The sequence below is a fragment of the Neofelis nebulosa genome, chromosome 2 (genome assembly GCF_028018385.1).
Source record: "Neofelis nebulosa isolate mNeoNeb1 chromosome 2, mNeoNeb1.pri, whole genome shotgun sequence".
Taxonomy (NCBI): domain Eukaryota; kingdom Metazoa; phylum Chordata; class Mammalia; order Carnivora; family Felidae; genus Neofelis; species Neofelis nebulosa.
The window spans coordinates 97299300-97327202 of record NC_080783.1 but is presented as its reverse complement, the minus strand read 5'-3'; the positions used below and the strand labels follow the sequence as shown (position 1 = coordinate 97327202).

Below are 27903 nucleotides of genomic sequence, written 5' to 3'. Positions count from 1 at the left end.
ATTAAGGAGCACAAGTCAATACAATTAAAGGAAGCCAACAATTAAAAAAAAAAAAAAGCAAAAATCTTCCAAATATGAACACTAAATCAATAGCACTTTCTTTTCACGGTGGAATAGGACCTTATGTGGCTTGAATAGCATTCAACTGTGTTCTTCTGATTTATTTGTAAAAGAGAAAGATATTACAAACATAGAGACTGGATAAAAATTTAAGCGTTTGTGTCTTCCCTGTGTCTGCTTGGGTATTTTATATTTTGTTTGAAGTGTTTTTTAAGAAATGATTTATTATCTTCATCCAGTCTGCCTCACCAGGGACACTCCACTGGGTCAGAGTGGCCAGTTTAGTTGGGATCCCGGTGCTTCTGAACCTTTAAATAGACAGTGCTTTGAATTTCATCTCCGGGATCAGGTCACGTCCAAATCCACTTAACATTTCACTGGTATGGTTTTTGATGTCATCAGAGACCTTGATGAAATTACAATCCTATTAGTCACGATGGGGGAAGACAGGAGACCTTAGGTGGCTAATGTTCCATTCATAACAAGAAAGAGACGTTTAGCATTTGTAAAGGGCATTGATTTCTGATAGTTCCCTAAAGAACAAGGCTCAAGTGAAGAAATATAATCAGAAAAGGCTTGGGGGGAAAAAAAGACAGAGAAGGCAAAGTTGCACTAATCCAAACAGCTTTAACTCCGTATACTTTTTACAACTTTGCTTGAATAAAAAGAATTGTGTATTCATGTAAATGTGGGTAGGGGGAAGGGCAGTGCAGGACAGGAAGGACATGCCTTGCTCCACAGAGATTCTCTTACTGAGAAATCTGGGAAATTACACTGAGCCCTTGATTGATGCCAAAGAGGTGCCTCTAAATATAAAGGGTAAATGGAGGTTACATGGAAAGGGCTTTTAATCTGAGTGATAAATTGCCAGATTCCATTATGCTTAATGAGTCTCATCAATGCATAGCTGGACTCAAGAAAATAATAAGATCCCTTTCAGAGCCTAGTATAAACAAATTAGAAGAATTAATAATAAAAATCCTGTTAATGTGTATGCAGTTTTAAAAAGTTAATGAACTCAATTTTATAAGTTTGGCTAATGTATTTTTAGCATTTAAAAGAAAAATGCCGGGTCATCAAAATGGATTCATTCTTTAGTTTCTTTTATGCAAGCATGTCCTGCATGAGACTTCAAGGATGACATTCCTTTTGGTTAACTCTTCTCCAGGGAGAGCCCTGCTTAGCAGTTCCAGGATGTGACAAAGAGTGTCGCAGGCCCTAACACGCTTAAGATGCTTACTGACCTGAAAGTAACAAATGAGATTCATTCAAGTGAATTTGCCCAGCCTCATAATACGCTTCCTACCCAAAAGGATACTACAGGAACACAGAGATTCTCAGTCACCAGGCTGGCTGGTAAAACACAAATCTTTTGATTTTTGATACAGTCCCAGGTAGCACACAAGAAACAGGATCTGAAAACATCTATGTAGGGCTCAAAATATAAGGGATGGTCTCCCATCAGCTAAGACCCCTGAGCCTACTCAAGAGAAAATTTGCTGGTTTTGCATCAACAAATATTTGTGCAATATACCATCAGTCATGGATTAGAAATCAGGCTCTCACTTTTGGCCATCAGGATTCTTTGAAGCCATCATTTAAGAAAGAACCTCAATGCTCAAGCATATAATCAAAGCATGTGGGAGATGAGAAAAAAGGTAGCCTCTGTTTTATAGTTAAATCCCTAGGCGAGAAGACATAATCAGACATCTGTGCTTAGTTAGATTTCCATTAAAATGAATGCCATGTGCTCCGTAATGCAATGTGAAATAACAGAACTCATGGTTTTCCAATGGCACCAAGGGGCATGGAGATTGCTGGCAATGATATCCACCTCCAAAGTTAGGAACAAACCTGTTTATAATATTACAAGATAATATGTATAGTGTCTGGCACACAGTAAGCACTCAATAAATATTTCTTCAGATTTGAATGGAAGAGTGACTTCTTCTATATACAATCTGCTATATAAAGTTTGTACATCCTCTATTTTACTATAAAAATAATATATGCTCTCATGCACATCTGCTTCAACCTCTGAATCAATAAGGAATGAAAGCCAGTCTCTCCTCAAACATTTTCCCCCCGCTGGGCTGCTAATGGGCTGCATCCACACCTCCGAGGGGTGTGTCTTTAGCAGGCTTCCTCCTCCTGTCACTTGTTGCTGTCTCAATCCTGTTTTGTTCTTTTTAGCCTTTTTAAAATTTATTTTTATTTCTTTTTTGCAGTTACTCACAAAGTCATTGAGTTTCAGGGTTTCAACAGATGCCTTTATGCAACCTTGTCCTTCGCTATTAACAAACACACCATTACACTAGATTTTATAAGGGACAAAGAGTGGAATGAATCTAAAGTCTCAGTGTTTATGCAATACAGTGGAGTAAGAAACGAACGTACACACGCAAGGTTAATGATTTTAAGGCCACACGTGTGAGCAGGCTCAGAAGAACCATAATCAGAGAGGAAAGAACGTCATGTTGCTGCTGGCAAAGGAGCTGAGATTTGACTTCATCCTGAAGGATGAGTAAGATTCATGAGTAAGATTCATGCATGGACAACTCTGGGAGGAGACAGTATCAAGAAGATTAACTATTATGAGCAAGGATGATGAGGATGGGAAAGTATGTAGCTGGTATGGGGTCAGTGAGGAGACTGTTATGTCTGCCACAAAGGTTTCATTATGGGAACAATGAGGTAGATGACGGGCAGGCACGTGAACCCACCTTGGGGTCCTTCAAATGCCAGATTAAGGAACGAGATGTTATCCCATAGGAAAAAAGGAACCATATGGGATTTTAAGCATGGAAGAGACAGTAATAATGGTCTGCTCCCCCTATTTCCTCTGACTACAGAATACTTTCTCAGAATCTCATCACTGCATGCTTGTTCCAAAACACTTATTTCTTTTCCCCATGTCCAGGGGCTCAGCCATTGAACCACCCAGGTGCCCTGACTACTACCTGTTATACAATGAACAAAATATTTAATCTTGCTACTCCTCTTCCTTTCAACCACCCCATTTCCTTTTAAGCCCACTGCAATCACTGTAACTCGGAATTTCCTTATCTGTGACCAGTTACCACCACAGGCACCTTTTGGGTCAAATCTTGCCCTCCAATATCAGTACCTTCTTTGTAGAACTCACTTGGGCTCTGGGAAGACAACATAACAGGTTAGATCAGTGGTGCCTAGATGTCTCAGTGGTGCTGATTCTGTTGATGCAAACACTTCCCCATTAGGATGGGAAGGAAGTTGAAGAAACCTTCTGGGAAGCTCAAATCAGGATCTGATGACTCGTTCACTCTATCTGGATATAGGCCAATCTACCAGTCCTTGGTGGCAATCCCTCCCCTCTTAGGCAAGCCACTCTCCAAGTAAATCCTCAATGAAGATACCTCCTCAGATAGCGCTCTTTATGGTTGCTTTTATAACCTAGTTTCAAGGATGATATAAGTTTCAAAGAGATCAGCAGTTATGTTATGATTTCAAAAATCTTTTCCTCACTCATCCCAACCTACCACACCCCCCATGAGCATCTAAAGTATCTCTAAACCATGACTGGTTTCAACTCAATGCTCCCAAATGAGGTATTCGTTCAAATGACTTAAGATTTGCTCTCTTTAAATATGTTACATTCCCCAAAACTCAAGACCTATCTGCTATTTAAAATATAATATACCGTTTACTCTTAATGTGGGGCTTAGGGGCACCAATTTCCTTCACAGCCAAAAGTCTGTGTATAACTTTTTACTCTCTAAAACTTAATTACTAATACCCTACTGTTGCCCAGAAGCCTTACTATTAACATAAACAGTTGTTTAACATATATTTTATATGTTATACATATTACATATTGTATTATACAATAAAGTAAGCTAGAGAAAAAGAATTATTATTCACAAAAGCATAAGGAAGAGAAAATACAATTACAGCGCCATACCCACATTTATTGAAAAAAGTCCATGTATAAGTGGACCCATGCAGGTCAAATCTATGTTGTTAAACAGTCAACTGAAAGTTAAAAGAAAAGATTCTGGAAACAGATTATCCTGGGTTCCAGTCTTAATCCTTCTGCTTACTTTATGTAACTTTGATTACATTACATAAACATTTCAGTCTCAATTTCCTCATCTATAAGATGAGAATGATAAAAATATTACCCAGAATATACGGCTGTTGAGATTATTTAATATATATATTTGTCAAAAGGCCAGCATATGGTAAATACTTTCTAATGTTAGATATTATTAGTATTCCATTGTGTTTTTAAGCTTATATATTATGTGAAGGCATTTATCCAATCCTCACTCAGTGTTGAAAAAAATGGCAGAAAAAAGCTATAGGTGTAGAACACCAGAGGTAGAATAAAGGGATACTGTCAAGGGTCAAATGATGTACAGCAAAGATGGCGGGAGAAGAGGGAGAGTGGACACCAGACCTGGCTTGCGTCAGAATTTGAGGCAGGAGTGGCCCTGCCTTGGCAAATGATTTACGTGAGCCAGATTTGCTTTCTAAGAAAAACAAGCTTTTATCTGACAAAGAGGAGTACAGACAGCCTGAGAGCACATATAAGACAAAGTAAAGATCCCTTTAGATTCTCACAGGACTCTTCCTGGAGTTCACAGAAAAAAATCTCTCCATTTCCTTAGAAGATAAATATTTTAGTTTTAAAATAAATTATTTTAGAAGTCACAAAATGTAGTAGTATATTTAGCAATACCAATGCAAACAATGCTCTTATTGTCAAGGGATTAAGTTAAATTAGAGGAGTAAGAATAGATGACTATAGGCACACACATGTCACATACAAATAGCCTTGAAAACACCAGCGGGAGGGGAGAGGCACATAATACTTAGGTTCAAAGACTATATAGAAACCCATTGTATGTGCTTCGTAGAAAAATAAACAAATAAGTTGCACATTCTCAAATAGCCACCCTCCTTTCAAACATAATCTTCAGCCAGTAGAAAATGAAAGAGGTAAAAAGTGAAACAGAATAGTAAATAGTAATTAAGCAAACTTTGTTTCCCAACAACAAAACTCAAATTCATGAACAGAAATTTTCTTTTTTAAATTTTTTTAAACACACACACACACACACACACACACACACACACACACACACAGAATCCAAAGCAGACTCCAGGCTCTGAGTTGTGAGCACAAGGCCCAACCCTGGGCTCGAACCCACAAACCGCGGAATCATGACCTGAGCCGAAGTTGAATGCCTAACTGATTGAGCCACGCAGGCGTCCCCAGAAATTTTCTTCTATTTCCACTGTCTGTAACTCTCTTTTTCTTCCTCCCCATGGTACCACTGACTCAGTTTATTCCCCCACACACTTCATGCACAGATCTCAGTGATTAGCAAATGTGATGCCATCATTAGAAGCAAAATGAAAGAGATCTGTTTATAGAGCAAAGTGCTCTGATCCTGGACCTGCCAAATTACTAGTTTAAACAAATGACTACAAGTCCATTGGCCTTAGTTCCCTATATGAAAGTGAGAATCCAGGTGAGATTCCTGAGGCAGGGCTGGGGACCAGTGCTTCCCAGGTGTATAATCCATGTGAACCTGAATGGCTGGCCTCTCCCACCTTACAAGGCCTGGTCTGTAAGCCTTGTAAGGCTTACAAGAGGCTGATGACGCTCTCCCACAACCATCCTCCACTTCTCCCCATCAGTCACAAACCCAGGGAGGGGATGTATGGGCTTGTTAGCAGCAAATGCGTTTCCAGCAACTCAACAGTGCTGGCTGAACTTCCTCCTCCTTTCTTTTGGGGACCTCAGTTTTCCCATTCCCACACCTCTCCATTATGAAAAAGAGTGAACAGCATATATGCGATCCCGATCACAGATGTGGAATAAAGGAAATTAGTCTGTGAGGCAGGGTTTGTTCCTTCTCTGTATGCATCCTGTGAGGGATCAGAGAGAAGATTCCCTGGTGTCTAACACTGTTCATTCTCTATCCCAAGAAAAAGAACTTTTCTTTTCTTTCCCAAGAAAAGGAACTTCCTAGACTTTGACCTTCATATTGATTCTCCCTTCTTTTATGTTATCCACCTCCACTTAGCAATTCCTTCCCCCAGACAGCACTGAGTTGCCTTAGTGTGTAATCTGTACCCAGGCTGATGAATCACCTGGATATTCTCTCCAGTTGGGCATGCTGTTGCTAGGAAACACCAATGAGGTTTTGCCTTTGATTCTCAGAGCCCTCTAGGATGGTGGCTTCCTCTTCTCCTTAGATTTAGGGAGGACAAGTCTGCTTTGCTTGGATCCAGCTACATTGCCCTGCCTGTTTCAGGAAGCAATTTCCTCCTCAACAGTAAACTCCTCTTCCAGACTTGCACCTTCATCTATAGTTATCCCCAAATTCTTTCACCAACCCATCTTTCTTAGACCCCTTCTAACCAGATAAATCCTCCTGATTCGCTTCTCTGTACTTTCAAGTCTTTCTTTATTTTTTTTTTAATGTTTATTTATTTTTGAAGGAGAGAGAGACAGAGTGTGAACATGGGAGAGGTAAAGACAGAGGGAGACACAGAATCCGAAGCAGGCTCCAGGCTCTGGGCTGTCAGCACAGAGCCCAATGCAGGGCTTGAACTCACAAATTGTGAGATCGTGACCTGAGCTGAAGTCAGACACTAAACTGACTGAGCCACCCAGCCACCCCTCAAATCTTTTTTAATTGAACATATTCTAGTTGCTATCCAATGGCTGAAAATTTCTTTCTTATTTTCTTCTTTAACATCCCCTCTCCTACCACCACCACCCAAGTCCATCCTATCTCCAGCCAACATCAGGTCACACAGATGGCAAACAAATCACAAAATAAGCATGGAACCTACTTTTCTCTGTGCTGTTGGTCTTTAGGGAAAGGAGATGCATCTCCAAAGCACATTACAGTAAGACCCACACAACTGGAGAAGTAATCAGCCTCAGGAAAACACTTATTAGACTTTGTGCCTAAGACCAGATTTACTGTCTTTCCTCTGCTCATAAATACTCAGAAGACTCCTGAAATTCCATTTTGGATAGACCCCAAGCCAAAGGGCCCTCCAACAACTGGATTTCAAACTCTTCTAAGTGGGACAACCCTAAATTCATAAATTCATAAATACAGCCACTCTCCATCCCTATGCCCTTCTTACGGTATTGCCACAGCCTTGCAGGAGGTAAGGAGAAGTAGTGTTTCTCTGGAAAAGGTTCAAATCCCCAAGAGGATGGTTTTCAGGTGGAAAATTCTCCTGTTCCAGTTCCACTACCATATGAATTGGTAGATATTCAAAAACATACTGTTCCCATGATATTACCCTCTTTGTCATTTTAGAGCTTACCCACCCTAATTTCTCACATTCCAATATATATGTATATATTTTTTTCTATGGTATTAGTCATGTTGTAAAAAGACAAAATTAGGCCAGCGTTGGCCAAAACTATGAAATGAGCCAGATGAAATGAATCTACTAGCATATATTTAAATATCTGGAAAAATGGATAACAACCTGAAAGCCAATATTTTTCACAGTAGGCATGTAAATGAAAACAGAAATGTAAAAAGGTAAATGGGTCTAATGTCTAAATGACCAGCACAAGCAGGAAAAAGAATGCTTTAGAAGGTGGCCATTAAGACCAAGTCAGGGAAGTTGGCTCTCCAGGACCTAAGGCCTGGCTAGGCATTCAGGGAAGTGTGGTGATCCCCATCAAGGACTGGGCAATAAATGAAATCATGCACAGGTACAATAAGAATGAATAGAAGACATCAGAGTTTTTATTTCAACGCAAGTCTGGCACACATCATCAATAAACACAACAAACATCTGATGAGTGAATGAATGTATGAATGAATGAATGAATGAATGAATTTATAAAGAGATAGGTTTCAGAAATAGTGAATTACCCCCATGCATTATAAAAGATATCTCAAATTCAGTATACTCAAACCTAACAAAAATGAATAATTTATAAGACAATATAATTGGTATTACCAATTGGGAACAAATTCCAATAAATGGTGATTGACAACTGAAACTCATCATGCTCACACCCAACTAAAACCATTTGCAATATGGTATCACTATTCACCACTCACAAACCAGGAGTGTGGGTATCATCTTCAACTCTTCCTCCTCCTCTGTCTGCTAGGGTACTATGCCACCAAGTTCTCTTGGGCCTACATTCTAAATATTCTTTAACTACATCCCTTTCTCTCCATCTTCATGGCCAATGTTGTTACAGTTATGTCTTAATTGAGCTTCACCAAGACCCTTGCAAACACTTCCTGACCAGTCTGCCTGTTTATACCCCCTCTCACCCACCCTCCAAACAGCAGCCATGGTGGTCATTCTAAAACTTAGATTTGATCAACACACCTTCCCGCTTCAAACCTTCCAGTGACTTCCCACTGTCTATAGGATCAAGTCCATAGCATTTAGGCCTCGCATATCTTCCCAATCTCATCTTTTGTCATTTCCTATCTTTACCACTCCGAGGCTACAGATATGAAAGGCAGAACAGCACTGTTATGTGCCAGTCTATAGTAGTAGCACCAGCTATTGCTGGGGATGTCTGTCTGAAATAGAGGCCAGGTTGTCACTGACATGCCCCATTCCTGTAGAGAACTTGGATTCTTTTTTGGACAAGCACACCCAACCTCACAGCTCTATAGGGAGGCCTGAAATCAATTCTGGGAACTGTTCATCTGGCAGCATGGGCAGAAATACATTAGCTATCAGACATAATGTTTAGGAGTTCCTGAGTAAAGGTATCAGGGAAATACAACAAATTTTAAAAAAATCATACAGGTAAGTGCCTCATCCTGCATTTCTGAGTCACCAAAATCTGTCCTATACACCAGACTTTCTCATTCACCTACAACTATCCACTGGACACTGATATATCTCTATTATTGCGTACTTTAGCTTAACTCTGCCAAACTAATAATCAAAATAGAAAATCTGCCACAAAATCCAACATTACTATTAATTCCAAATTACCATGACTACAACTAATACTATTAATAACAGTAATGACTATTAATTCCAAAGCTTAATATAAATTACTTGAGATCAGCCAAACTTTAAAAGTAATAAGTCTGTCAGTGAATTTTTAAAAGCACACAACTTTAATAAATACAGTAGAAATGTTACAGCAACCTTCTTAAATTCTTAGTAAATGCTGCAGCAAAGCCTTTGCCACCAAGTACACTATTTAAAATTCACTAAACAAGTAGGAAATAAATTATTCCCATTATCATTCTTTACCTGGATCAAAACTGGGAGGAAAAGCAAAGGGAAAACACTCAACCGAAGTATTTCACATGAAGAACCTTGAGGTCGAACAAAGGAAGTTAGAAAACAGGGTTACAGAGCAACTTCAAAATCTACCTGGCCAGGCATCCAGTGCCCCCCCTTATTTACTCAGAAATAATTCACAGACCACCTACTATGAGCGTTAGACTGAAGGCGTTAGACTGAAGGCAACATTCTGAGTGTTCCAAGGAGTGCATATGATGTATAAAGACAGCTGATTTAAGGGCAGATGGAAAGCAGGGCAACAATGAGGGAGGTGAGAGCTGGCCAGGATGAGTGAAGGAGCCAGCAAAGCTAAAGGCCCCAAACCAGCCTTGGTACCACAAGTCAAGTGCAAGCTCTGACCCAGGCAGGAAGCAGGACGTCGGCCTGTGCCAGTGGTTGCTTTTACAAACTGCCCTGAAAGTCAGCAATCATAGGGAAACCAACCTTGGGCAAACACAGGGTTTCTCAGGATGTGTCGTTATATGTACCCCAGGGGGGTTTGTGGGACGCCTGCAAGCAGCTCACAGAAGAATATATTTGTATCTTAATAGCTATGTATTTATTTCAGTGTGTATCAGAAAAAACATATAAATAAATAAAACTAACTTTTTATAATAGTTTTATGATGAGATCAACCTCATGATTTCATTAATTTTCGTGCTTCTAGTTATATCAAGAAAAAATATAAAAAACAATTGTACAGAAAATATAAATAAAAAAGCTATAAGTGAATGATGTTTCAGGTCTTACATATAGAGATCAGAAAGATTATACTGAAATGACTGACGTTTGGAAAAATGGGAACTTAACCAAAGAGGGAAGGCATGTCAGTAGAACTGAAAAAATCTAATGTTAGCATCAAAATGATACACTCGGAGAGGTTTTCTTCTGCTTTTCAGATCAATTTCAGACACAAACCAATCTGAATTCTTATGTAAACTTCCAAATTTTCACAGAATAACCAGTTTGGGGAATCTGAATCCAACTTCTTAGCTCCCATCTGCCAATTTTTGCATCCAATTGCATAAAGTCAGACCGGAAGGGGTGTCTTCCCTCCAGAGCATACAAATCACAGCTTGGGGCTGGGGCCCCAAGAGTGGCAGGTGTAATTAACCTGGCCGACCTTCCTCCCCAGGCCTCCTCGTCCCAGCACAGGGAGAGGCCCACAGCCGGGAAAGGGTATCAGAGGAAAGCAGCGTGTGTGCCACCGAGGAAATTAATTGAAAAGAACAAAACCTCCCTCCATTCTATCTCACCCCGATTCAGAACATCTTAATTGCAGAGAGCCTAAGCTCATTAAGTGCGGCTCAACGGTTGTCAGAAGATTATCAAGTATTAAATTTAAAACCTATATAGTCTTCACGCCTCCTGATAAAAGTTTGTAAGGGTATTTTTTCAGAAGCCCTGTCTGGAATGACTGTGCAATGGTGATTTGCTAAGGAGCTTATCCTACCAATGCGGGTGTGAGTAATTTGTTTCTAATTATTTCAATAAATGGGCTATATAAGAAATCCGAATAACAAAGTAACTTATGCCACAGAAGAATAAATCCTGGTGCTCTCAATGTCCAGATAAGTAACCATGCTATTAAGAGCTGCCTCGTAGATAATTGTAGTTTTGTATAATGATAGAACTCTATTTACATAATATGCCAAAGGTGTCTAATGCAAAATAGGGTTTACATATAACCTGGTTGAATCTGCAGAATGAATTCATATTCCACCCTTGCATTGGTCAAAAAACATTATTTCACACTCCATCGCCCTAACAAATAAATTAATAAAGCTTACCGCTATTCCTGTAAATCCCGATATATGTATCTCTCTGGATTCAATATAACAACAACTTCTTAGTCTTGCCCTTGCATGTCCTTTGAAGCACTCAGAGAGAGAGAATTATTCTCCAGACTGCCCCACCCTGCATCTGACCTCCAGATGTATTTCACCAAACTGGATTCTGGCCAATGCTGGGGAAGAAATCTCAAGGCCAGTGATGGCCTCATCCTTTCATGTCAAACGAAGGAGGAAGGTTACCAGGATTCTCTCCTTCTCTTCTTAAAAACCTACGAAATACCAGGTTTTATATTTCCACAGTAAAATTCTAGTAAAGCACCCCAGGCTCTTTATCTTTATGTAGTTGTCAGGGCAGGGACAGTGGCCTTCTCATTTATTCGCCTTTATAACCCTAGTGTCTGGAACACGTGGATAGATGTTCACTACCTGGCCCATAGTTGGTGCTCAATAAATACGTATAGGATAGATGAACAAGCATTATTAGTGCTGTATCCCAGATATGAAGAAATGATCCATTATGATATCAGGACAGCTCAAAGGTCTGTAAAATTCATGAGGCCTGTATTTACCAGGCATCTCAAACCTGTCTCTGTGTAAGGTATTTTGTAAGACATAAAAGAATAAAAATTGCGATTTACAGTCAGATCGAGGGAACCAGCTGAACACAACTAAAACACTGGAAAGCAAACGGTTTATGCACTTATTTGGAAATATGTTTCAATATTATAAGTGTCAAAAAGCAAAGAACAGAAATATGGAAGAGAAAGGAGAGAGGAAATCTCACTTTGGGCTCCTTTGAATCTCATCCTGCGGGACTTAAAACCTAATTCCCACTTTTAGAAAGGAAAAAACCTATGTTTGTTTTTCCCTCTAAAATCTTTATCTGTTGTTTATGCTGTTGTTTATGTTTATATAGACAGACAGACAAGATTTACACAAGCACAGGAAAAGTCCAAACTGTTCACACTGATCAACGATGTTATTAAACTGAGGGCTAGGACTTGGAGAGGGTACTATTTCACCTTCTATTTTATGTATTTCTGCATTGTCGGAATTTCTAACAATGAGTAAGTATCATTTTTTATAGTTAAACAAAACAATTACAAATTTAAAAAGAAAACTACAATTAAGTAACTACATTTTATGGTACATATTGAGCATTCTAGGAGCTCAATAAAACATTAATTGTCCAGAATGCAATTAACCAAAGACCTCAATCAACTGGTATTTTTTACTGCATTATACTCTTAGGAAAAAGAAGCAAGTCTTATAATTCATACCGAGAATTTAGGGAGCAGTACTGTTTGTCAAAAGAAATCAGTTTGAGGGTATGGCTAACTACCAAACATTCAGTTTCTCTAACTTATCTACCTCCATCTTTGTATGCAATTATTAGTGCTGTTTAGATATTTGCTATTCTATTTGTCGCCTCGGACAAGCAGTCTGTCAGAATCTCTGGCCCCACGCAGACCCACTGAATCAGAAACTCTGGGGGTAGACTCCAGGAATCTGAATTTTAACAAAATCCCCAGCTCATAGATATGTACATGAATATTGACAAGCCTAGTACAGAATATTAACCCTGAGTTGCTGCATGATTCTCAATCCACAAAGAAGGACATATTCATTTCCATTATATTGTCCTTTCAAAAAACAGAAAAGTAGGCATTTTATATTTTCTGCAGGAACACTAAACAGTATTAACTGATAAACAAAATGAACTAGACACATAGTCATCCCTCTCTTATTATTCCACAAAATTGTTGGAAATAACAGAACTTAACACAATAAAAGATACTGGAAAACTCCTGCTCCAAAACCACTCTGTGAAAAGTACAATCCTGCAATTACTTTCTTAACCACTAAACAGTGCTCATGCATTGTCAGGACAAACAAATACCAGATCCCAGACCTGGGACAACAAGGCATGGCACTTAACATGATACCATTCCCCATTCCACGCCAATGACAGACATTACCAATCAATTATGGCACTTTATCCTTCCATCCAAGATGGTGCATCAGAATCCTCAACAGAGTACCATAGTTAACCATGGCCCATGAATCAATATTAGCATTTATGAGGAAATATTTATCTATATTTAAAAATTGCTAGAAATGATAATAGCCTGATTAAGGAATGGTAAATGAAGGATCTGTAATTTAAGGTCCCCCTGTGTAAACAAACCAAATGAGATTACAAAATGGCCAAAGATTATCCTCTGTATCTAAAACATACTTATCTTCATTCTCCAAACTGTTTGATTACAGAAGATAAAGATTAGAAATTAGAATCAATGATATTCTAGACCCAGAAGGACTCTTAGAGACCATCTAGCTCAGCTGTTTCCATTACACAGGAGGAAATATTGACCTAGAGAAATCACTCTGGCTAAGTCACATAGCTAGTTATGGCAGAGTCCAACTGGGAATCATTCTGTCTAACCAAGAATTCTCCCACTGTATCAAAGGGTTCCAAAAACCACAAGAGCCACTGGTAGGATGAACTGGGCATAATATGCATACATATTTGGAGATAGAGGACAATATCATCCTCTAGTCTAGGGATGAACCAAATTCATGTAATGGTACACTGTTCTTGGTAGTACAAGCCCATCCTCAGCCATCAGGTGGAGTGGAGATAAGCTACAAAATGGCAAGTTCCACCAGGGGGCACTGCACAGCTACTTCTGGAAGTCTTGTAGGAAAGGGCACCGGGAAGGAATTTCACAGGTCAGCTTTGAGGCTATATTTGCAGAACATCTGTTCTTAGGTCTCCCAACGATACTCAGACTAAAGACGTCCAAAACAAACTCATGGTTGGCACTGTGTACCTGTGCCAAAGCAGCAACAACAAACCTAGTCCCACTCTTCCAGGTAGTTCTCTCTCAAAGAAACCACTATTTATACAGTTATGCCTGATGGAAGACTAGGGGTCGTCCCTGGTTCCTCCCTTTCCCCAACCTAAATCCAATCAACAACGCCATAAATTTTATCCCTAGATATTTTGGGAATTAGACCCTTCTATGTCCCCCATTACTTGGGTATCCTTGAATGCTGCCTTCTCTTGCCTAAAGTTCCACAGCAGCTCATTAGCTGGTCTTCTCTTACTTACTATGCTCTTCTCCCCAGTCTGTTCACCATTTAATGGCCAGAGTGATTTTTTTCAAATCAAAATTCTGTGTCACTCTCCTCCACTTAAAACCATTCAATAGCTTCTCATAGGTTTTAAGAAGACGCTCAAGTCTTTACAGGATCTGACCCCCTCCATCTCTCTTGCCTTGCCCCTAAATTTTCCCCCAACCTTCTGCACTCCAATACACTGGTCTCTCAGTTTCCTGGCTCTTCATTACTTCTTTTACCACAGGGTCTTTATACATGCTACCTCCTCTTTATTTTCCATCCTTCACACATCAGTTCCAGGCTCACTTCCTCAAAGAAACCTTTTTAGACTCCCCAGTGTAGGTCACTCCTCTACAATATATTCTCATGGGTAAGTATTTGTTTCCTTGGGAGGACTTACATGAGTTTACAATTATATATTCATTAGTCTCCTCACCCACCAACCTGTTCTCAGTTGTCTGCAGACTCCGTGAAAACAGATCCATTCTGCTCACTGTTTCATCCTCAGTGTCTAATCAGACACTGACACATAGTAGACATCCAGCAAATACTGAGTGAATGAATGAATGAGTGAAGGCTTGGTGTTTTAGCTCATACTACTGCTCATGAAGCAACCAATAATCATTTGCAGCTTCCTGGCATGTATGAGAGTCAGGAATTCTAGGATTTCTGAGGAAAAACAGCTTCTTAGCTATATCAGTCATTCATAAAGCTTATCATCATAATTCTTCTGCAAATGGCCTGTGCCTTAGGTATCTATCCTAAGCTCCAAGAGAAGCCATTTCTCTGAGTTCAGACATCACTGCCATGACATCTTATATCCTGTCATCTCAGACTGATTCTCCCTTTCAGGTATCAGCCTCACAATGTGAGGCAGAAGTGCCAAGTATGTAAGCACCCAAGTTAGTCTCAGGCATGGGATAACGATGAACCTGAGAACTGTCAGCAAAAGAGCATAGCAGGGGGCAGATCCTAATGCTCTGGTACTTGTGAGAGACTCATCATGGAAGGTCAACAGAGAACACAAGGTGTTCCTGCTCTATACCATAGTCTTAAGGCAGTTTCTAATATTCAAAACTGATAATTAACTATACTGAGTAATCCACATATTTCTGAAGTATGCCACAGCCAAGTGGACCAAAGTGTTTTCTAGAGAGTCGAAACAATTGGAATGTATGCTTTTGCGCTTGCTCATACATTCATGTGGCTCTCTCTCTCTCTCTCCCAACCCCACTGACCCTCATGTTCACTTGCTCGGGTTCTCTCTCTCTCTCTCTCTCTCTCTCTCTCTCTCTGTGTGTGTGTGTGTTCTCATTTTCCAAAGAACTCTAATGTTGAACAATGAACTAAATGTGTATCATACAAAATTACTTTTCTTTTACAGAGAACGTCTAGGGACTTGTTCTGCAACAAGAGAATCTTGAAACTGTAATTAACGTTCGGTTAATTCAGTTAACAACCTGAATTACGGTACGGCTTTCAGGTCACCTAAATTATGCTTTGATTAGAACAGTTCCCCTATTTGGAAAATACTGGAAGCATCTCAATCAAATCCTCAGCAAAGACACCTTCAACCTTATCTCCAACAAATTCCCTCACTAAGAATGGTAGCTACTGTTCACATGGTGACACTTGTCTATTACTAAAAATATGAAAAGAAATTAGGTACCCTGTGTGCAATTCCTGGCAACCTGGCCCCCTGCTGTCAATCCCTGCATCTGTACACACACCTGTACACATACCAATATCTTATAGGAAAAGACCACGTTTGGTACCCTTCAGGACCCACGATGGGGAAGACTGCTTCCAATGACTTCTACTTTACAACTGGAGCCTAATTTAGTCCCTGGAAATGTTGTGGGTTCTAATCAGTCATGACTAGGTCCTTGACTTTCTGGTTTAAAGTACCTATTATATGCATATCAAAGAGGACATAAAGCTACATCTACATGGCCTGATGCATCGAGGAACATGGGCCTATTTCCATACTAGTTCCTCCTTTTAATCCCGTTTCCCAGTTTTCCTCAAAATCTTTGCCTTCTTTCTTATGGAATATGTTCTTTCTAATTGTAATTTTCCCATTTTCCAAAACTACAACACTCCTTGTTTTTTTCTTGGCTACTTTTCCATTTCCCAGTCAGGACTTCCATCTCCTCCTTGCCCTTCCCAAATGACTTCTTATTTCCTCTAAAGCATTAGTTCTACACGCTGGCTGCATGTCGGAGTCACTTATAGATGTAAAAATACACACACACGTGCATGCACCTATGTCTAGGCCCCACACCAGAACAATTAGGTCAGTACTCTGGGGAATGAAGTGTGGTCACTGATAATTTTGTAGGCCTTTCAGTGATTCCACTCATGTACTCAGGGGTGAAAACCTCTGCCTTACAATTTGTTTACCTAATTATACCTTTTAACTTTCATTCACATACTCAGACTTATTTATCAATAATTTATTCATTTTTGCTTATTGAAAACTCCAGAGGTATCATTTTGTTAGACACTGAGAATGGCTAGATATATAGATGTATCCCTCTTTGATGTTAATGTTCTGAATATTTCTAACCTCAGTCTCCATGTTCTTCTTACCTATACTCCCTACCCCTCACCTGTGAGAGCTCTCTGCCTTTATCATGATGCCAACTACCTTCTACTTCCTGAGAGCTCTAAATATTTAGTCCAGACACTCACCCTGATATTCAGACTAGGATATCTAACTACATATTGGACCTGTTGATTTGAGTGACCTATGGACAAGTCAAATTCAGCATGTCAAGAAAAGGTTCTGACTTCCCCCTGAACTCACTCTTCCCCCTACATCCTCTTAGTTGGTGGTCCCATCATCCAAGTTTAAACCTGAAAGTCTTGCTTCCTGTCCCTCTCTCCTGCACTCCCACCCCTCACGTAACTTTGGTGTTGTCTCCAAAACATTGTGTTCATCCACACTGTCAGTGCCCAATGCCCTAATTCTGGCTACTGATGGATATCCCTGCCCATATTTTGCTAGCTACAGTCCCATCTTCAGCAGAATCACCAGAGTAAGTAGTCTAAAGGGAAAATTGACTCATGCCACTGGTTTTCCTTCATTCCTAAGTAAAATGTAAGGTCCTTAACCTGGCATACAATGGCCTCCAAGATCTGATCCTACACAACTCTCCGCCACTACTAGCATGGATTACTAACCCATAATTAAGGCTATTACAACACAAAATGGTGTACAGCTTCCATTTTTCAGCAGGGATCTTTCTCACTCCCACCCCCAACATTCCATTCAGTCACCTCAGTATGCAAAATTCAGCACCACCTACCCCTACACTCTTTGGTTGATTATATTGCTCTTATATTAAGTGCATATCTCAAACAATATACCACTATTTTTTTTAATGGTATAATAACCTATCTTTGTTTCTATCTGCCCAGTTACATGGTGAACTCCCTAACTACAGTAACTACGACTGTATTATTACTGTTTTTGTTATTTTTTCTTTATATTTTCAAAATGTAGCATAAGGGCTAGTATATCTCAAGTACTCAGTAGCTACTTATGAAATGAATGAAAACTTCCCACCCTTAAGAAGCTTAAAATTTTTAAAAATATTATTTTAACTTTTATGTTCATTTATCAAATTTCAGACATAGTTTCTTTGCTCTCTAACTTTAAAATGTACCCCCAAAGCCCATTACACTCAAATACAAATAAGACCATTTAAATCTACCTCACTATAATTTTCCAGGAATATAGAGGGATCATATATACTACTAAATTATACGATTGATGTAAAATGACACTCTTGGGAAGCAACAGAGCTTAAAACTGCCTTGGTGCTTCTCATAATTTAAATGTTTTGCAGAAAAAGTTCCCAGCAGAGGATGGAGTCCACAGTCATCTCCATATGGAAACCAAGTTACACAATCAGACAAATATTGAGGCTGGTCAGCTGAATTGAGTGATATTGACTGACCTGGTCCCGCATTCAAGTCAATGAGTGCCTTTTGGAAACTAGACTTTTGGATGGTATACCAAATATGTGAATGAGTAGAGTAGAGCTTTCCTGAGGAGGAATTACAAATAAGCTTATTTTATTAGGGATTCAAGTCCTGAGTAATAAACTCAGTTTGACCCTGTCAAAATCCTACATCTAGCAGCATTTTGAGAATTTGTTGGTTCCACTGCTTCATTCCAAGTTGTTTGTAGTTTAGTTGAGCACATGGAAGCTTTCAGTTATCAAAAATGTGCTTAAATATGCACATTATTTCACATTCATCTGCACCTGCCTAGCAGTCATCACCAGAGGCCCAGGAATATTCAGGGAACCACTGAACTGTGAGCAATAGTTAATAAAAAATTCCTGCAGTTTTAATTACAAACAAAAACCAAGCATGTTTCGACTCTATAAAATGGATCTGGAGTATCCAGGGAGCTGCTGCTGTTTATAACCACACATAAATTATATTCATCTTTCACACTGAGTTAGTGCAGCATCACAAATACACAGATAGATAAAGCCAGCAGGGTTCAGTATCATAAAAATATTAGTTCTACCACCTGTTTCAGGAATTTTCTGGAACAAATAGAAACTAACAGACAATTTACTCATCTTTCCTATCATGGGGATTTTTTTTAAGTCATCTTCCTATCCATGGAACTAAACAAAGGACTACTAAGAACCTTGATGCTATAAATATTGAGAAGTAAAATTTCTGTGCATTATCCAAAAATCATTAAGGGTAGGAAGAAACCAATAAGTAAGCCAAACATCACAGATTATCCTTCCTTTTGAGCTCGGACTACCAAGAATCATGCTGAAAGATGTCTGAGATTCTTATCAGGGCTTTAGGTCTCCATTTGCTTATTCCTTCATTTATCATGTATTTGTGACCATGTCTTGTACTGGGCACTCAGCACACAAAGGCAAGTTATAAAGGTCTCTGCCTTCTTTGCAGAGATGCCCTCTGTATAATGGGTGATTCACACAAGCAATCACACAATTGGGTAAATGTGAGGATGAAGACATGCCTCCTTTACTCACGCTTTCAACAGATATTTGGACTTGAGTTTTAAAATTCAGACACTGTATGAGGCACTAGTGAACTAAATCCAGTGCTTGCCTGTGAATCGTTTATGAAAGGTGTTCACACAGTAAATACACAATTACAAAATAGTGAGATTGAGCCAGGGTAGGCCAAGTACACGGGAACATCTGTCAAGGTCCCCCAGTTCAGACACAGGGGTCAGGGAAATTCTGAGAAATGGAGCATCCAAGACAAGAGCTAAGAATGGACATGCACTAGTCTGATGGAGGAAGTGGTGGGTGTGGGGATGAGGGCAGCAGGGAGATGGAGCTGCATGTCAAGGGACCTCAATGCCAGAAGAATGTACACACTGTAATGATTTAAAGACTAAAGCTGGGATGATAGTACTTATGCCAAAGAGTTTTTGTATGGCAAAAGGAACATGAGATATTACAACTCCTTAATATAAGATTTGTAAATGATTATTCAAACCTGGGAAGGGAATCCAATAAATAAGAATCTGGGGGAAGGAAGCTCAGAAAACACATAACAAAATTAGATCACATAAGGGGAAAGGCAACTCGATTCATCAAAAACGTCACCAGAAAGGTGTGAGGAGAAAGCAGACCAAAAAATTATGAATCGTCAGCCTCAAAGTTAAGCCCAGGAAGATAGGATCAAAGCTTTAAATCACATGTGAAAATGCCTAACCCAGGGCCTGGGACAGAAATATTTAAAAGGTAGATTTATTTACCTGGTCTTGAGATAATAGGAGGCACCATTCCTACTATTCCACTTGAAATGCTAAATGAGAGAAATGAATACCTAGCAGTATGCCTGCCGATATGTTGGCTGCTATTGCTGTCACTGCTGTTGGTACTGTTACTATCAGCTATGAGAAACCAGTTAATAATTTAGACAGTGTATTAGTTCAGCTAGGAAGGGCATTTCTTACTTCAGGAACCAACAGTCCAGGCTCAAATATTAAAGCTTTTGAAAGGGGTGTGGAGGGTACCCAGGCTGGGGTGTGAAGAGCATGCTCTGTCCTCCTGAGAGAGATGGATGAACTGGAAGAATTATGTAACTAACTCAAGGTGGACCACAAACTTTTATTCACAGAAACACCCTTCAACACTATGAGGAGGACACTTCCATTCATATAGATATAGTAGCTGGGGCTGAATATTACCTTGAAAATACCCAAGCCTTGTTTGGGTCAGAACAGATAAGATCAATAAGCCCTTTGCATTGAATGGTATTGATTACCATTTGGCCTTGTGGTTAACATGCAGGAGAGAGACTGAGCATCTAGTCATTATTTAAGTTGTGTGTATAAATATTTCAAGGAGATTCATAGAATTATCAGATCATTGTGTAGTCACTTCTGTTAGTTTCCAGGAAAAGAATCCTGTGTTCATCCACACATCTTCTATTCTCCTTAAGACCCAAACTGCCACATACATAACAAAGATAAATTATCCCCTTACTCAGCACACCATTTTCCTAAGCCTACCCCTTCCCCGTTTTCTTTCTCTTTCACCTTTCCCATTCATTGGCTGTGAGTGTATCATGGAGGAATAACTGAATTACCAAGACATGCAAAATCCAACAGACAGGGCCAGCGAAGTTGGCAAGCTGAGGAAGGTTGTAAATATCCAAGTTGGAGTTTAATCAAAGTACATAAAGTTGAGTGAACTTTGTCTATTCCAGTAAAAGGGAGAAACAAAATTATTAGGCATAAAGCGAAACCCCAGCTAAATGAAAAACATCATAAGGGCTTTTTCAGTTTTTCAGGCGCTTGCATTTACCTGGCCTCAGGCTCTCCCCGCTGAGCTAAGCCAAGCTGGTTTTCACTGAATAAGATTTGCTTATCCCAGGCTGATGGTTTCCTTTTCCAAACCCACAGTGGAGCCCAAATGCATCTCACATTGTATGCAGACACCCAACATGGGTTTCAGGATATTTATCCTTGGCTTCTAAGCATGTGAGTTAAGATACACGGTGTATTAGCTTGCTAGAATGGCAGAAACAAAGTCCTACAAACTAGTGGCTTGAACAACAGAAGGTACTTTCTCACAGTTGTGGAGGTCAGAAGTCAGAGATCAAGGTGTGGGCAGCACTAGTCCCCTCTGAGGGCTTTGGGGAGACTGTGTCCCATGTCTTTCTCCCAGCTTGCAGTGGTTTGCTGACATCTTTGGCATTCTTTGGCCTGTAGATGCATTACCACATCTCTGCCTTTATCTTCACATGGAGTTCTCCCTGTGTGTGTCTGTCCACATTCCTCTTTTTTTTTTTTTTTATAAGGACACCACTCATACTGGATTAGGGCCCATCCTAATGACCTCATTTTAAATTGACTACTTTTATAAGACCCTGCTTCCACACAAGGTCACATTCTAGAGTACTGAGAGTTATAACTTCAATCTAATAATGGAAGTAAGTAGACATTCTTTTAAATACTATGAATTTTTAGGGGACACTATCCAATCCATAACACACAGTAACATCTTTACCATTATCATCATTCAGCTGAGTCTAATAATGGGAAAGACACAGGCTTGTAGTTAAAAGGACTTAGCTTGAAATTCTACCCTGTCACATGCTCTGAGCTTCCCTACCACGTGAGACAGAGAAAATCCCTATCATGCAAGAATAATGTGAAGAAGAAGCAGGGAAAGCAACTTCTATAAAGAAGTAATGACAAACCTTGCACATTACAGATCACTGACAACCATTTACACCCAGCTAAAATAACCTGCCAAGTCAGACCACTCTTTCAATAAAATAAACATAAGACAACAAAATCAAACTTATTTATTTCCTTGTGAAAAATGAAACCTCTTAAAAATAGTTTCAAAAAAAATCTCTCAACTCTCTTTGTTTACCTCTGAGACTCCAAATACCCCTTTTTCCTATAATAAAGGTTTTTATTTATGGTGGTTCACCCAACTGTATAGAAAGCAATCCAAAGTAATCCTTTCTGTTTGCCTTTTTATATTTGAGTTTTTCTGATTCTTTGATTACAAACTCTTGGAATGGAAGAACAGTGTATTCAGTGATATATGAAAACATGTTCCAAAGATAGTCTTTTTATTGACTACCTTCTCTATGTAATTCAATGGGAATTTAGTGAAATTGTTAAGGGCACCTCTGTTTTTAAGTGCAATGTCTACTGGGGTATTATTGTTGCCTCTGTTAGGCAGAAGCCAGACATGAGCAGTGAAAGGAATGCCCTGAGGTAGAGTCCCATGTCCTTGAAGGGGAATGATAGAGACCCGAGCTGGAGGCAGGCAGGGTGATGAATAAACTACATATCAAAGACGTGGAGGTACAACATCCTAACCTGTGGCTGACAGATCAAGAGCCACAGGTGCAGAACACGTGCTCTTCTCTTCCACCTGTCAGGTATCCCCTAAACTCATTATAATGAATTTTCATGGCAGGTACAGCCACCTCATGGAGAAAGGCTACCATGATCTGACAGTTCTGATACAAACCTGATACAAAAACTCCCCCTCCCAACCTGTGGGAGGAGGCCCCCAAATGATTGGAAGCAGCCTCCATTAGAGACTACCCCACTCTTCGTTATAGCTCCTCCCAACCCAGAAAGACCCAGCCAATTCCAAAACAACCTAGGGGCTGGTTCCACCTAGGAACCTCCTCCTCTATCCCACCTTGAGAGTGTACTTTTGCTTTAATAAACTGCTTTGTGCTTGCCGTTTCCTTCTATCTCTATTCTGAGCATGGAACCCCACATAAATCTTCTCGTGGGGAATCCAAGGACCCAGACCTCCATTCATACAATGCACACTCTCCCACTGGTAACACCTCTATCCTTATTATCTAAATCTGCTTACAGAAAAACCATTGATGCATTTCTGGGGATTAAGTAATAAAGTGCCCTGGGGCTGCTGGGTAATATTAGGCAGGTTGTAGACTGCACAAGAGTGCCTCAACATAACCACTGTCAATTTTTATATTTATTATGACAATTCTCTAGCAGATAGTTGCAAAATCTTGTTCTACTATAAATGTGTAAATTATAAAAAATTTGTAATCTGTACAACAAGGGATGATTTCTAAAATTTGTACAAGGCAATGCCTGGGCTAACTTTGTCCTTGCTGCTGGTAATGCTTCCATGTAACTCTTTCAGGCTATTCTCAGGCAAGAAGATTGAAGCCAGAGGAAAAGAGCCCGGTGCCATCTTTAGCACCAGTCATTGTGAGGAACTGAACTGGAGAGAATCTTCTGAAGAGTTCTGTATCAGGGTCGGCTTCCACCTTAGTGTCAGCTGCTGGAGGACAATTTTAGTCAGGAGGGTGTCCTGCGGGAGCGGTGAGTCTGCTGCCCATCAATGGTGCTCACGAGAGAGATGAAGGAGCTAAAATATGAAGTTCTTTTTGGCAAATTTTCCACTTTCTGGTCCCCACAGAGCAGCAGAAATCTGATCCCTGCAGAACTGACAACTGTCTTCACAACTGAACTTTCTGGGAAACAACTGATGGAAGGTAGCATGTGGTAGAAATCTGGCATACTGCTTTGTGATCAAGACCTTGATTTGGTACATTTTAACATATCAAAGAGAGATTTTTTTTAATTTATTTTTTGTTTGTTTGAGAGAGAAGGGGTTGTGGGCAGAAGGGCAGAGAGGGAGAAGCAGGCTCCATGCTCTGCGTGGAGCCCAGCACAGGGCTCAGTCCCACAACCCCAGGACCATGACCTGGGCCAAAATCGAGAATCAGACACTCAACCGAGTGGGCCACCAAGGCACCCCAAAGGAAGAGTTTTTTATTGTCTCAGTACAAAATAGCAATCTGACCAATTAGGTCAATCGATGGAATCACTCTGAACCATATATTCTAAAACTTAATGAGCATAAGAAGTAGAAGAGGGGCACCTGGGTGGCTCAGTCAGTTAAGCGTCTGACTTCGGCTCATCTCACGGTTCGTGAGTTCAAGCCCTGCATTGGGCTCTGTGCTGACAGCTCGGAGTCTGGAGCCTGCTTCAGATTCTGTGTCTCCCTCTCTCTCTGCTCCTGTCCTGCTTGCACTCTGTCTCTCAAAAAGCGAATAAATGTTAAAGAAAAAATATATTAAAAAGAATTAAAAAAAGAAGTAGAAGAAAAAGAGTTTGTTTTAAACAAATGCATACTGTAGGTGCAGAGTATAAAAAAGTCACAATAATAAATTTGCAGGGGTGGATAGCAAAATCATCTGATATATCAACACCGACGTAATTGGAGAAAAATGTGTGGGAGTGATTGAGAGCAAAGCACAGTGCATGGAGGTTTGTGAAAAGCAGAATGGAGAGAGGGAAGCCCCTCAAGCTTAACAACTCCCCCAGCAGGAGCAGTGCAGAACACCATGGGGCAGATGGGAGGGAACAAGTTTTAAACACCTGATTCACAGTCAGCCAATAAAAAATATCGGGAGGCACAGTGTGAGAATGTATAACATGGAGTTGGGCTGGCAGCTGCCATCACAGGTAATGGTGTCAAAGGTCACATAAACCAAGATTCTGCTACAGAGGCCACTTTTCAAAGTGTAATGAAGAAAACGAAAAATTTGAGAAACAAGGAGCCAAGTAGATATAAAGAAACAGACACAGACGATCAGAGGAGTATTAACACAGAGACCACCTTCTAGCTAACTGAGCGCTTCCTGAATCCCAGGGTCAATTCTTGCCAAGTGCATTTCCTTCCAGAGGGGGCCCCAGAGCCTGGCCACAAAATGTTCACTCTTTATTCCAGCTAGCCTCAGTGAGTTTATGCTCCTTATAATCACAGCTTTGTAACAAGAACTCCAGGAATGCCAGGCACAGGAGGATAAAGTCTGAGGGGGGCAGTGAAGGACAGTTCAAGGGGAGATGTCCCTGTGGGAGAAGGAGAGAACCAGGTTATGGTTTCTGCAGCCAGAAAAGATCCAGGGTTTTTACTGCACAGATAAAGAATGACTCATTGGCCCTAAGATTAAAAGACCAGCTATCATTATGGAGACAGAGGAAGGGTGGGGGGGAGGTGATGGAGGGGCAGTAAGCAGCAGAGAGAGGAGAGCTCTCTTAAGATTATGCACATATTCATAGCAAGAATTCAAACTGGAGAAGTCTACTTCAGGATGTTTTTTTCAGCATTTTATATGAGGTTTTAATGCCTCCCCAACATGTCCAATGAAGTGAAATCCCCTTCAATAAGAACACTTTCTGCAGATTATTAAAAGGGACAGTGTGAAAACTTCACTAATATTTAGAAATATATGTAGGAGAACTAACTTGATTCCTTCATCACATTTTCAAGTAACTGGTGTGGGCTCCATTTCTGACCACATAGCACAGTACAGATAGACTTTTGTGTATCAAAATTAATGAAAAAAGCGGGGATTTAGGGATCTCAGTAGTTCTCCCAATTTAAATACGCTTAAGTAACTGTGAAAACCGGTCAGTTTACACATAAAGTCATGCCAATTTAAAACAGAAAAGTTCCATTGATATTGACCACATTTTTGGCTCCTATTAAATTGCTACATAAATATATAAAGCAGGTCTGTAATACTATATGTCTGCAAAAACATATTTTTGGCAAACAGAAGTCTTTCCATTTTTAATTTCAATCTTCCTTACTCAGTATTCTTAAATATTTCTAAATTACTTTTGGTTTTAAGTATCTTCTCTGCCCTCCACTCCCCCCACCCCACCCCACCACCCTTTTTCCATCTTGAATTTATTCATCCTTTTCTTTTACGGAGTCATGCATAAAATAGTTTGATATTCATGCAGATTGTAATTTCCGGTCTCTCAAAATCCAGCTTCCAGTTGTCATTGAAGTAACATTTGAAGTGTGATGGTATGGGACAATGGTTAGAGTGGGTTGAATTGTGGTCCCCCCAAAAATACACCCATATCTGAACCCCTGGAATCTGTGAATGTGATCTCCTTTGGAGAAAGAGTCTTTGTGGATATAGTTAGGTTAAGGATCTCCAGATGTGATCATCCCATATTATGTGGAGGGCCATAAATCTAAAGGCAAACATCATAATAAGAGATATTCAGAAGACAGATACAGAGAGAAGAGAAGGGAGAAGGAGACCAGATGAAGAAGAAGGCAGAGACTGGAGGATAGCAGCCATCAGCCAAAGAAGGGCCAGAGCCACAAGAACTTCAAGGGGCAAGGAAGGAGTCTCCCTGTGGCCTTCAGAGGGAGGGGACCCTTGTTGATTTCAGGTGTCTGGCCTCCAGAATTGCAAGGCCAAAATTTGTGTCATTTTAAGCCAAATGTACAGCAGCTCCAGGAAACTAATATAACGATTAAATGAGATCTCTTTATTTTTCATTTGCTTTTCATTAAACTTGTGAATCATACAAAATGCTGATATTTTTGCCAATATAACCCCTAGAATTATTAAAAATAAGTATATTGGAATAAAACATTAATAAAATCAGAAGCCAAGATAAAGTTTATTTCTGAGTGCTGTTTAGTTTTAAAAAATCACAAAATGGTTTTAAATGGCAATGGTGTTTACATATTTATGCACTTTCTGGCTTAATGTTGTCACCTGCCACAACAATTGAATGAAAGCTATAACCCATAAGAAAAGACCCAACTCCCTCTAGTTTTAATATATTCTGCAAAATAAGAGCTGAATGAAGCCAGTAGAAAGTACAACATTAATGAGAGCCATGCTTTTGGTATCAGAATTAATATGTAGTTCAACTGAATTCCTACTATGTGTCAGGCACTGTGCTGGGAGGAGAAAGAGGTCTTATCTCTCTATTAAAGTGCATTTACTCGGGGCGCCTGGGTGGCTTAGTCGGTTGGGCGTCTGACTTCAGCTCAGGTCACGATCTCATGGTCCGTGAGTTCGAGCCCCGCATCGGGCTCTGGGCTGATGGCTCAGAGCCTGGAGCCTGCTTCTGATTCTGTGTCTCCCTCTCTCTCTGCCCCTCCCCCGTTCATGCTCTGTCTCTCTCTGTCTCAAAAATAAATAAACATTTAAAAAAAAAAATTAAAAAAAAAAAGGGGGTGTGTCCTTTAAAAAAAAAAAGTGCATTTACTCTACCTTGGGGATAGGTATATAAGTAAATTGGCTAATTTCTAAATTAATTAAATTCAGAATACAATGCCTGGGAGTTTTAGGAGATATCTCACCTTCAGTGCATTATCTAGTGATTCTGAGTCATTCTGTAATTTAAGACTAAAAATTAAACTCAAAATAACTGGTTTCAACATAATCCATATTGACAAAATCTGTAAAACATATTCACAGATTAAAACATCTGACATCTTAAAATTGGGCAGCCCCGGTAGAATACTGCATGTATATTAAAATACATATTTGAAATTGGTTTGGGGTTATTTGACTAATAACAATCCCATTAGTTAATTTAGGGCTATGTACACATCCTATGGCAATACAGTTAGCAATTTAAATACAAAGTAGCCCTGTTCAAAGTTAAGAGATTTAAATGTCTACGGAGAACAACTGGCCATATATATTATAGCATATTCTGCAATTGTTGAAAACAATGTCTATGAATATATTTTAATCACAGAAAATAATTATGAAATAATTCTATCACATTAAGTGATAGAATCAGAATACCTAGCTGCATCATGACCTC

The 27903-nt window shown here is 39.7% G+C and overlaps 1 protein-coding gene across 6 annotated transcripts in view; it reads right to left on the bottom strand.

Annotated features, from left to right (window-relative positions):
- The window catches only part of NCKAP5 (NCK associated protein 5), a 980982-nt gene that overhangs the window by 691028 nt on the left and 262051 nt on the right, over nucleotides 1-27903 (bottom strand). The window contains exon 1 of one of the 6 annotated variants that reach the window (XM_058715467.1): nucleotides 11148-11314. The exons of the other annotated variants lie outside the window; for them this stretch is intronic. The gene's annotated coding sequence lies outside the window, so the exon portion shown is untranslated. Of the gene's footprint in view, nucleotides 1-11147; nucleotides 11315-27903 lie in introns of those variants that run through there. 6 annotated transcript variants of the gene reach the window in all.